At 38.4% G+C, this 13,169-nt stretch overlaps 1 protein-coding gene across 1 annotated transcript in view; it reads right to left on the reverse strand.

Moving 5' to 3' along the window:
* The window catches only part of npas3 (neuronal PAS domain protein 3), a 387,868-nt gene that overhangs the window by 12,285 nt on the left and 362,414 nt on the right, over positions 1 to 13,169 (reverse strand). The window lies entirely within an intron of this gene.

Below are 13,169 nucleotides of genomic sequence, written 5' to 3' on the forward strand. Positions count from 1 at the left end.
AGAAAAGGCAAAAAAAGTGGATAAAGGACAGGGGAGTTTGGATGGGTGGAAGGTGCGAGAGAAACAAAGACTGAGAGGTGTGTGTGTGTGTGTGTGCGTGTGTGTGTGTGTGTGTGAGAGAGAGAGAGAGAGAGAGAGAGAGAGAGAGAGAGAGAGGGAGAGAGAGAAAGAGAGAGAGAGAGAGAGAGAGAGAGGGGGAGGGAGGCAGTCATCAGATGTCATGTGACAGCTGGCTCAGAGCTGCTCTGCTGGTGCCGTCATTAATCAGACCAACACACACTGCCAGCCTCTCTTGCTCTCTCCGTATCTGTGTGGGTGTGTGCAGCACTGCCTGTTCATGTATCCATGTGCTTCCCATAGGTTTGAAATAACACACTCAAAGCATGACATCAAGTTTTTATGAAACGTGAATGCTGAAATATCCTATTGCTGTGACATTCTGACAGTATACAATCATGTACTTCTCATCACATACAAGGTCTTGAATAATCAGGCACCATCTTATCTTAATGACCTTATAGCACCATATCACCCAATAAGAGCACTTCATGCTCAGACTGCAGGCTTACTTGTGGTTACAAGGATATTTAAAGGCGCATGCTTTCAAGTCCCTCTTCTGTGGAACCAGCCTCAAGTTTGGATTCAGTAGACAGAGACCCTCTCTACTTTTAAGATTAGGTTTAATACTTTCCTATTTGATAAAACATATAGTTAGAGCTCGATAATGTGACCCTGAATCCACCCTTAGTTATGTTGCAGTAGGTCTAGGCTGCTGGGACTTCCTAAAATGCAGTGAGTGTTTCTTTTTCATTCACTGTTTTCACTCACTTTTTATTTATAAACCACACTGCATTTAATCTTATCTATTATTTATCTCTGTCTCTCTTCTACAGTGTGTCAACCGGTCGTAGCAGATGGTCGTCCCTTTGTTTTTCCTTCCCACTGTCGCCAAAGCGCTTGCTTAAAGGGGTTCACTTTTTTGTTGGAGTTGTCTCGGTTTTCACTGTATTATTGTAGGATCTTTTCCTTACAATATCAATTGTAATTGTTGTGATTTGGTTCTATATAAATAAAATTGAATTGAATGTAAAGCTTACCTTTCTAAAGTTTAGCATGTGGTAAATTAGCAGTGATGAGGAAGACTTCATTCTTTATCTATGACTTTATCAGTCTCTCATGTAATAGCAGAGGAATTCTGGCACACTCTTCTTTAGTTCTTTCCCTTCTTCAGTTGCAGACTTGCAGTCATTTGTTCTATTATGTAGACTTATTCATTCTCTGTATCCACTGAGTTATGGATGGTGGTTTTGTTTTCTTCCACTTCAGAGTTCTCATTTTCCCAGCAATGAATAGGAGTATCCGTAAAATGTACCTCTGGTCTGAGCCATATGTTTCTCTAAAGTCCCAAAAGAAAAAGTAAGAGCCTATAAAGCCAATAAAGAGAATTGGTGATAATGAGTCTCCCTTTCCTCACACCCGTTTCCACCATAAATGAATCAGAACAACAACTGTTAAGCCTAACTTTTGACCTAGGATTTTTATAAAGTGCATTAATCCAAGTAGCAAATATTTCTCCATATCTTATTTCTATCTTATATCTTATTTCTATCAGTGTTTGTTCCAGAAACAGCCAATCAACTTGATTAAATGCTTTCTCAGGATCCAAGCTGAGATATTAACTGTAGATTGAGTATTTTTCTTGTATTACTTTTTTCCTGACAGCCCATAATGAATCCTGTTTGGACCGGTTTTATATACTTCTTTATATAATTTTGAGTTCTATTGGCTTAAATAGATGTTAAAATTTGTAGTCCACACATAAGAGACTTTATGGCTAGTACAGAGTCTTTTCTTTTCATATGTAGGACTGCAATAATTACTTCCAACCACGATTTTGGTGGATCTCCTGAGTTTCCACAGCATTTTAATCCGGCTGAGTTTGGGATTTTTACTGGACGATTGAAAAACCTTGTTTTATTTTGTTTGTTGTAAACTGAATATTCTAGATAAGCACACTGCCAAAACTTCTGATTTTAAAGAGGTCCTCGCACTTGTTGATGATCAGCTAATTAAGTACATATATTATTAGCACTTGGCTGCTACTTATCCTCTTAATTTTATGTAACCAGTAAGGGTGTACTTAAGTTTTTGTGTTGACAACAACAGTCACTTCAAGGTGCTTTATATTGTAAGGTGAAGACCCTCCAATATGGTAAGAAACCCACTAGTAAACATTTGGTGACAGTGGAATTAAAATCTCCCTTTTACCAGGAAGAATCATAATGTCTATCTGCCATAACTGGTTGGAGTAGTGATGAATAAATACACAGAGAGTGAAAAGAAATTCATCATAGGAAGCCTCCTAGCAGTCTAAGGCTAGTGCAGCATGGCTAAGGGTCACCTGGGTATAATTGGCATGGCTGTGTGACTCAGGGCTGTGAACACATGCCTTAACTTTGGCTTTATCATGTCAATCTTTACTTAGTCCTGACTCCTAGTTTTTATATCCAAGGCAAACGCATTCCTGCATTTTATTAAAAAATAAAATGTCAGTATGATTAACTGAACTTAACTGAACTCAACAGAGCAGGGAGAAGGAAAACCCTGATGCTAAAATGCATACATACATACTCACTGTAAATATTTTTTCATTTTTACAGTGAGCATGGTGAGTTCCAGTGTTTTATACACATTTCTACATAGAGATTGGTACACAAAATCTCTCCTGGCCTTTTCTCAGCAGTACGCACACACTGAACAACCATCACACAACGTAACGTAACAATTTTTCAAAATGCAGAATGCTGTCAGTTTCCGTTTTTTGTCAGTTTCTCTGTTAATCACTTTACAAAGAAAGTGATATATTGTTTTATATTGAGATCAACAGGAGACTACCAGAGTTTAAGAGTTAATATTTGAAAATGATTGACTTTGTAAGTTGTTCCATAGCACCATGGACCAAAAGTTCATGAATGATGTAGAGAATGACGGTGTCTCTTTATCAGTCCAGCAGAGCAGCTGTACCATCAACTGCAAAGACAATAAACTAGACATGTATCATTTCTTCAGAGATGCTCTCATAGCATAGTTTTCTAACTAAGTGATGTGAGGCAGCATCTAAGATTCATAACTCCAATTCAATTTCACACAGTGCAGAAAAACTGATGCGAGCATTTCCACACTGACACAGTAACATAATGTTCATCAACGCAGGGATGGCTTGGGATCTGACACGAAATAATATTTTGACACAGTTTAACTGAAAACTCATTGCAGACCTGTTAAAGTCAGTCTGAAGACAGTACATGAATGTCTTTGAAGTGACCATTTCAAAGGCAAGGACTGGACGTTGATTGCACAGCAATTCCCAACCCGTTTTCCCTTCTGCTTACTGTAGCCTATAAATCTACATAAGTGGTCTTTTCATAGCCTATGATGGCACCCACCAGTTAAGGAAGTCCCTTCTTAAAACCTCAAGCTGAGCATGCCGTGTTTTTATCATATCATATATATATTATATATAGTCCTTAAGACTTAAATCTACTGACTGACACCACAAACTCATGAGGAAAGTGTTTACTGAAGAGAATTATGAGGAGTTGAGGTATTTTCTAGAGTTCTAGCTGGACCTCCAGGACATACGAGTGGAGTCACCCCCTGCTGGCCATTAGAAAGAATGCATGTTTAAGGCACGTTTGCATTGGTTTAACTTTTCAGACCTGAAAGCCACAGCCATCTTCTATACAGAGTCTTCTCTGATCATTCACCTCACCCATTAATGTGAGGTGAATGAGTTATATTTCTATCGATTCAAATCAAACTCTACAAAAGTGTGTTCTCTTGTCAATTACTTGATTGATTTTGGCTATCTAAGAGCACTTCACTGGATATTTATTTCTGCCAGTAAAATAAGTCTGAAGTCAGGTTTTACTTTTGTTACCTGAACCAGTAAGTAGTTGGAGCTCCTCCCCCCCGTGCAATAAACAGATTAAAATACAGAGCTGGTACTTCCTGCTGTCCTCCACCAGATAGCGCTGTGTCACTGTGACAATATTTCAGGCCACAGGAGGTGGCCCCCACACTGCCACCGTCTCCACCCACCCACCACCCTCCCGTGCTCCGCCATGTGACAGCATACTGGCAATAAATTTGGCCAAATTAACCACTAAATGGTTATCTCAAGCAATATGTATTGGCATTAATCAGGAGCCGCTCAAACAGAAACAGTCAGAGACGAGACGTGAGCGCTGCTAAATTCATACCCCTCTCCTACATTTAATTACGGACACAAATAGGTTTTTTCGATGACAGAGAAAAAAAGAGAGAGAAAGTAGGGGATGATTTATATAAAAAGAAGGCCAGTAATTAAAAACTATTAGAAACTAATAGCATTGTTTAAGACGACATCCCCAGGGCTGCAGTAATTGACTTTGGTCGAGCGGCTGGTGCTCATTCGTTTTCTATTCTCTAAGAGGGGGAGGGGGTGGGGGTGGGGGATAACTTGTTTGCATGTTAAGGCAGAGATGGTGAGATCACGTCACCTTGAATGTGACCTTCCTTTGTTTGTACGCTAGAGTAAATAACGACACAATGAATGCACACACACACACACAGTGGTGCCTTTTCAGATGACTGCAGGTCCTCAGAGAGCTCTGTGTATCAGCATGTCCAATGGAAGAGGACACACACACACACACAAAGTCACATAAAGCTTACAACTCCAGCACACTGCACACTGTGCTGCGTACACAATCTACACACATAAAGCACTGTTACTGTCAGCCGATATTCACTCTGGAAGAAACAGTTAAAGTAGATATTATATACATAATCTGTCCATACAGACAATGACCTTCCTACCCAACTACTAGCTATTTTTCAACCTTTTTTCAACTCCTTGCCAACTCTACCTACTACGACTCTGGCCTGTTTCGTGTGTTGTACCTGTTTCTGTTATTGTTCAAGGACTCATTAATTATTCTTCTACTATACAAATACACATTAAATTGATCTCAATAAATTGACTGATTGTGAAAAAGTTGAAAGCAGTGTAGACCAAATGTTAGTTGTCTCAAAGGTAGCACCCAAAATTAGCACTTTTATAGATAATGGAGCATTTTGATTTTGGTATATCACACAAATCTTCCTGTGGTTTTCGACTGTAGCAACATTTCCACCAAGCAGAACCGTTTGTGTTAGAGATTAAATTTAAATTACAAAGGCTGATGCGCCAGAACTTTTGTCCAGTTAGGGTCTGAAAAAAAAACCCACAATACAACTTTACCTTGTTCATGTTAAGAAACATCAAATTTGGTGTTGTTGTTCATATATTAAATTGTGCCAAATCACAATAGCAGTCAGTTTGACGTGGTTTATATTGTAAGGTAAAGACCTTACAATAATCCATGGAAAACCTGAACAATTAGACAATCCTCTATGTGCAAGAACTTGGTTACAGTGAGAAGGAAAAACTCCCTTATAACACGATGAAACCTCTGCCAGAACCAGGCTCAGGGAGGGGCACAGCACAAAAGACATGCTGTAGAAGAGAGCCAGAGATTAATAACAAATAATGAAAACGGTAAATAAAGAAGAAACACTCAGTGCATCATGGGAATCCCCCATGATGCACTGAGTGGAGGGTTCAGGGTCACCTGATCCAACTATCAACTAAAAAATAAAGTTTTAAAACTAATGTTAAAGGTAGAGAGGATTTCTGTCTCCATAGACAGAAATCCTCCAAACTGGGAGCTGGTTCCGCGTAAGAGGTGCCTGGAAGCTAAAGGCTCTGCCTGCCATTCTACTTTTAAATATGCTGGGACCCACAAATAAGTCTGCACTCTGACAGCGAAGTGCTCTGACAACACAAAACAGTATTATAAGGTCATTAGGAAAAGATGCAGTGGCTTCACAGTCAAAGAAAAAAAAAATATTTTCTGTGACTAACATTTCTGTTTTATAATTACAGGTAGCTCTAGGCAATGAGCTACCAGAACTTTGTCTGTAATTTTACATTTTAAGCCCAAAATGTCAGCCTAGCAACATTTCTTTATCATGTAGAAACATTGAGACATACTGCTGAAATTCCTTTTCTTATGTTAAGATATCTCAGGGATTAAATGTGTACTCCTCCAGCCAACTTAACATCAAAGTAAAATGACTTTGACATCCCCGCTCTAGGCTTTTGTATTCTTAGTAAAATTGATGGAAGGATTTCACTTATTTTACTTTACAACATAAAATGTTATTTTGTTTCCTCCATACATGAGAAATAGCTCTTGTATTATTGAATTTTTCTTGTCATGAATTGATATTGTGATATTGTGGCAACAGTAACTATGAGCTGCACAGAGGAAGAGGCATGTCAGTAAGGCATGTGTTGTAACAGTATCAATGCCACTTTCCCCGCCGATGACCCTACGGGGGAAGTTATAGCTCAAGAGATTTATGACACGAGTATTTGAACTATGTGAAATGTTATTAAATGACAGAGCCGTGCCAACAAGCAGCTCTTTGAAACAGGAGGTAAAGTGAGGCACGAAATCATGAATGTTCCACTGTTTAATAATGGGACAGGGTACATTCAGCCTTCTACCCTGTAAGTACCCGGGGAACTCTGCAAAACCAACTCAGTGTCATATCTTTAAATAACATCTTAAAACGTCCTTTAAAAAAAAAAAAAAAAAAAAAAAAAAAAAAAGGAAAAGATGCAGCCTGATTATTCAAGACATTGCAGTCTAGTAACCTAGCCAACTAGTGAACTGAAGTCTAATCGTCACTCAGTTTTTGGTCTCTACCCACTGGAGTGGAAAATATCTTCCTATTTAGCTGGTGGTAGAGGGACTTTGTATCCAAGCAAGTAAACTGATATTTGATATTCCTGAAAGTAACAGTTTGTGGCTTTGTCATCATTAGTAAGGACAACGCAATGTAGACATGGGGTTTTGAACCTATATACACCGAAGAGTGTTACCGTTACACCTACCTTACAGGTCAGTGTGTGCACGGTCAAATTAGTCTTCAGATGTTATCCTTGCACAGCAAATTATTAATTACAAATCATTAGCCAATAACTATACTTTGGGTAATGCTCCTTTCTTACTCTTAGAATCGCCAGAATTTACAAAATTGACTTAATGGTCTGTTCAATATTATGCAAAACAAGCAACTGAGTCCATAAACTAATGTGCTACTCTATGTGTCTAACTTTAAACCTTATCCAACTGCAAAGGGGTTTGTTATAAAAAGCAAACATTTGTTATGAAGGCAAATACTATCCATAGATACGAGATCTGGTGTTTTATAGGCTGTAAATATGCTTTTTAATACTGTAAATGTTGGGGTTTTAACTTGGGAGCCTAAATGACCCAACTGCACTTCCTGTGTGGTTGTTACTGTGAATGACACAGACAATATTTCCATATTATGTTGCAATGGATTCCACTTTCCAAGATTTGAATTCTTGGGTGTTGCACAGTTTCTGCTAACAGAATTTAAGTTTTATTATACAAAAATAATAAGCTTCAGGCTACCTTCTTGAGTTTTTTACTGGGAATAACAGAAATATGCTCAGAAATCTGTATGATAGCAAGAAAATGAAGGCATGAATATCAAATGTATTTAGAAATCAGCTGTTTGTTCTTTTTGCAAGCACTGAATACCTACTCATAGAAACCAAACTACAATAACAGTATTGGAAATAAGGAAGCTGTAGTGGTCAAAATGAAGCAGCCACCTGGGCCTGGTAAAGATGAATGAGTTAGGCCAACAGATGAGAGCAGAGACATTTCGGCTTGGACACTATGGTCCAGCCTCTGTCCATCTGTTCACACCATCCTCTTTGTCTCTCCCTCCATCTTTGAATCACTCACTTGCTGATCACCCACTAATGAAGGAGAGAGGGAGAGAGAGGGAGTGCTGGAGGCTCGCCCGAGGCTGCAGGAGAGAGACCAATAGATTAAAGGAGTTCTATTCCCTTTTAAAGTCTCTCCACCTCACTTTTTCCCCTTCTTTTCCTCTGGCGTGCTTGCTTTCTTTCACTAAGTGTCACACTTTTGACTTTTGCCATTGTTCTTCTGTTTATCTCTCACTGTTTGTTTCCCTTCTCTACACCTCTGGTCTTTCATTTTTTTCCTTTTTTAGTGTGTTTTAGTGTTTTTTTGCTTGTCTTCCCCTATCTCTTCTTCATTTTGAATCTGTTGGATTTCCCATGTAGTTTCATCTACCTTTCAGATTACCTTTACCTCATTTACCCTGTGCCACATTAACCTGTAATTTATGACAGTGAAATTGCTTCATGGAAATAGCTTTTCAGTGTGTCAAAAATTTGAAGGATGAAGGTCTGCAGGAAAAGACAGTTTGTGAGTGTGTGTCTGTATTTATACCACCATGTTTCCATGGCTCTAGCCCTCTGTTGCCCTCTTCTGGTCAGCTCTGGTATAGTTCAAAAACCTTCCATTCAAGTTCTTTAACCACATCAAGCTTTTTTTAAAGCCTTACATGCACGAGAGCCTTACAATCCTCCTTCTGAGTTAGCTTCATTAATTTCTTCCTCCAAACTATCAGCTTGTCTATTAGATCCCATTCCTTCAAGACTGCTCAAGAAAGTCCTGCCATAAATTGATGCTTCAATCTTACATATGATCAATCTGTCTCTATTAATGGGCTACGTACCAAAGGCCTATAAGACAGCATTAATTACAGCATTACTTAAAAAGGCATCACTTGACCCAGCCACGTGTCTTAGCTAATTATAGGCCAATCACCAACCTTGCTGTTATCTCAAAAATCCTTGAAAGAGTAAGTGTAAAACAGCTAACTGATCATCTGCACAGGAATGGCTTATTTGAAGAGTTTCAGTCAGGTTTCAGAGCTCATCACAGCTCAGAAACAGCTTTAGTGAAGGTTAAAAACGATACTTTTATGGCCTCTGACAGTGGACTCATCTCTGTGTTCACCTCAATGCAGCGTTCGATACTGTTGACCATAATATTCTATTACAGTGATTAGAGCATGTTGTAGTTTATAAAGGTAGTGGTTTGTAGTTGTTGAAATCATATCTATATAACAGACTAATTATTGAGTTCTACAGTTCTACTACGACCACATCTGTTTACATTATTTATGCTTCCCTTAGGCAGCATCATTTATTCTCATTGCTATGCAGATGATACCCAGCTCTAACTGTCAATGAAGTCGGATGACACACATCATTTAGTTTGCTCAGAGGGGGTCGTTTGATTGTTCAGGATTTATGAATAATCTCTATTATTTTAAGGTCTTACACTTAATAGAGACACGAGGAGCCCTTCCCAAAGGACTGGTGTATTATCCAGGGTCCTGGTTCATCATATTTTGTTTATTTCAGAACAAATCATTGCAGCAAAAGCCAGAAGCTGCTAGTGCTGCAATGATAGCTCTCAGGATGATAGCTCTCTCTTCAGCAGCATATGACTCCAATCTTGGTTTTGCATTTACTTGAGAATTCTGATTTTACTGCATGTCCTGAACTGTTTACTCTAATATTAAATGTACATACAGACTTCATAGACTGATGTAGGGCAGTAAGCAATACGACATTATTTTGACACTGTGTTCTGTTTCTCAGTGGAAAAATGACAAGTTGAGAGTGATGGATCTGACCCACTAATGCCATAACATGGCACTAATTGAGGCCCCAGATTAAGATAGGACTGATTTATCCTGTTAGGTCTGGGGGAAGCCTAACTGAGGGGGTCTAATTTAGTCTGATTGTACATAAAAGATTTAAAGAAGCTCAACCTTGAACAGGAACCCTTTGTTGTGATTTGGCGCTATATAAATAAAATTGAATTGAATTGAATTGCGATACCTAAAATAAGTTCACCAGTACCAGTCACAGATGGCACTTTATTGCTCAATGACTAGTTTCATACTTAAATACATTTACTAAGAAGTACTCTTATGTTGCCATTGCTGGATCTGAGGACTTCTTTCACCACTTTCGTATTTCATTGATTTCAGATACTTTAGTTAGAACACGTCGCAAAATTGATGGAAAAAAGTTGAAGTGAATATGCAGATTTATCTATTCAAAACAAGAACTTCAAGTTAAAGGAAAGTCACAGAAAAGTCGCCAAATGACGCTCCTGTAACTTTGTCCGGTGTTTTCTACAGTTTATGTTTGTATGCCCTTTTTCCTCACTTGTCCCTAAAGACTCAGTTTTTGTGTGTTTTACTAATATTACATGTGTGGGTAGATTCACAGGTGTGTGTGTGTGTGTGTGCATTTTGTATGCAACAGATAAAAAAAATGCCGTTCAGTGTGTGTGGATTCATTAAAGGCAGTGTTGGTCTAGAGAGACCAGCTCTACTAAAACGCCTGCAGGCTTAAATCCACCGAGCTTTCTCTTCTGTGCTAGTCTCTCACTCTCTCTCATTCTTTTATTTTCCTCTGCGTTTGCATGTCTCTCGATCATCTGTTTCACTCCCAAACATCCTGGCTGTCTTTCACTATTGTATCGCCTTCTCCTTTGCTAATTCTAAATGTCTTTTTCCAACTTCATATATGTCCAAACCTCCTTTTGTCTGAAAATATGAAATTCTTTTTTCTTCCTGATTGTTTCCCTAGAAAAGCCAGCTTCCCCCATGTCTTGCTTCAACTCTGACAATCAGAATTTCTCTTTGTGTCTTTTTTCTACATTGTCTGGGATTTTTCTTTTTATTTGCTTCTATTGTTAAAAAAAACAACGAATGCATCTAGTCTCTATTCTCTTTATGTCTCTCCCTCTCTTTTAAGTTGGGAGGTTCAGACCTGCAAAAACTTTGCAACTAACCTGAAAATGGTTAAACAAAGTAACCAAATATCTTTTTACTACTGTATTTTATACATTAGCAGTTCTCTGCTGTTTTACAAGTCTGCATCTTCCAAGTAATTTCTCATTTGTAGTACTGATGTTAGTAACTTTGTCAAAATTGGGATGCCTGAACATATGAAAATGCTTACATGGTTGTAGGCAAGTAACTTGTACACCAGTTAAATACTGTCGGTGTTTTCTACATTGAAAATGACATAGTTCTTACTGGTAAAAGTTATTCAGACTTTATTACCACACATTTGACAATGACATTTCTTTTCAGGGTTGTCTTGCTTACTGTCTGCGGTCCATAGAATATTGTTAGACCGTATTGTTAGACGAATAATGGCAAAGAAAATATGATAAATGAAAGTAGCACTAAATCTTTCCTGGTACAAAATGTTTAGATTCCACATGTGTAACAAACTCTTTGGCTGTCCACCGCCCTCAGTCTAAAATGTGCCAATGATGATTAATGACTAGTTTGTCATGATGAATCCTTGAAATATTAAATCCCAGAATTTTCTGTCTTAGATGTAACATCGTCAACCTATATATCCTTTTCTATGTAACAGCACTGACCCAACAAATACAGTTTTGGCAGGCTGTGACACATCACCAAAATCTATCAATCAAAGCTAAATGGGCAAAGGTCAGTGCAGAACCAGGCTCAGGGAGCCATCAGCCATGACCGGCTGAAGAGGGTGAAGAGATTAATTCCCATAAATTTGATTAAAACATGATATTAAGAAAAGACCTAGAAATCTTTTTTGTCTCTAATTTTCTTTTAAATTCAATTATTAATCCAAATTGAAAGATTTGGATTAATAATTGAATTGAACTGTCCAAAAAAAACCAGAAATTCATTCAAAATAAGTCATTAAAATTTCTGTCTTCTAGGCCAACTGTCTCGGATCAAATTCACAGCCACTGTGACATATGTTCTGATGTTAGGTTTTAATCTTTCAGAACCTTTTCTGCTTTTGTTTTCAAAACTCTTTCAAACTTTTATGTGGACTGCCTTGAGCAGTACCGCTGGGTAGCTGTGCTGTCTGAACCACTGCCATCCTAACAAGCTGTATTTTGATTTACAGTCTATTACCTGGAGCACACACATCATGTCACCTAGTCACTCATGAGAGAGGTCAGACACAGGCAAGAATGAGTGACACTAGTGTTGTGTTCATCAGTCATTATGAAAACATGAACTTTTCAAAAGCACTTCTTTTTTTTAAGCAACTTGATGCCTAACACAGATCACAATAGATTCTAACACATCTTCACCTTCATGTAATGGATGTGCTTGTCTTCTATAAAACCAACTGAACATTTTTCCCTATCACTCCGTTAAACTACAACACCATCTTCTAATTTCTCCTTTCTTTGCAAAGTTCTTCTCCCTTTCTTCTATTTCCTTAATTCTCTTTTGCTACTTATAATGCATTTTGTGACCCTTCTCACTATGTGAAAACATGGGAATTATCCCATCTTCATCCTTCCTCTTTTCTCATTCTTCCTGCCCCTTTTGAAAAAGACATGAAACGGCTCGTCAGCCTGTCTCTCCGTGTGAAAATTAGCATTTTGTCCTGCCTTTTTTTCTGTCTGTAAATCACTAGTTCCATCTCTATCCCTTTCTTTGAGAAAAGATGAATTTCTCGCCCAGCCCTTGTGCTGAGTATTTCTTTCCTCTTCGTGCCGACAAATCACTCTTTTCCGTTTCCCCCCTTTCTTTGTGAAAAGGAAAGTTCACCCTTTATCTCTTCCTTCTCTTTCTCTCTGTTCTCTGAGTGGAAACGAGGACAGATTGACTTTGAGATCTGACCTGAGCTTAGACCAGCTGTCAGCAGGTAATGATAGAGACTTAGAGAGAGACGCCTCTTCACAGAGAGGGATCATGCTTCGTCCTCCACTTGAAAAGAAGCCTTTTAAAATTTAGATCCCTGTTGAGAGAATAGGCTATCCCTCTAAAATATACCTTGATCGATTCCCTAACTATCTGACTCATGTTGCAATGGGGTAACCAGAAGCAGATGTGGAAATCCCACCCAAAAAAAAAATCGGAGAGTGTGAGCTGCTGCTGTTCCACAAAAACAGGAAAATTGAAGTGCAGAAAGTCTGTTTCTCAACTGAAAATGATGAATGATTCAACGATCGGTTACGATTTAACTGAGAAGATTCTGAATTGGGGATGTAGTTTGAGTACAGGCACATAGAGGTGGAGGCCTGGTATGTCTAGTATTTAGTCTGGCTCTTCTTTCACACAAACATCCAGTGCAAAGAGCTCATTTTGATTGGCCAGAACACAAAGAACACAAAAACTAAAAGAACATGGCT

This window comes from Aulonocara sp. 'chitande type north' Nkhata Bay, linkage group LG19, assembly GCF_057382095.1.
Source record: "Aulonocara sp. 'chitande type north' Nkhata Bay isolate Kocher_YH1m ecotype deep benthic linkage group LG19, A_spYH_male_GT1.1, whole genome shotgun sequence".
Classification (NCBI taxonomy): domain Eukaryota; kingdom Metazoa; phylum Chordata; class Actinopteri; order Cichliformes; family Cichlidae; genus Aulonocara; species Aulonocara sp. 'chitande type north' Nkhata Bay.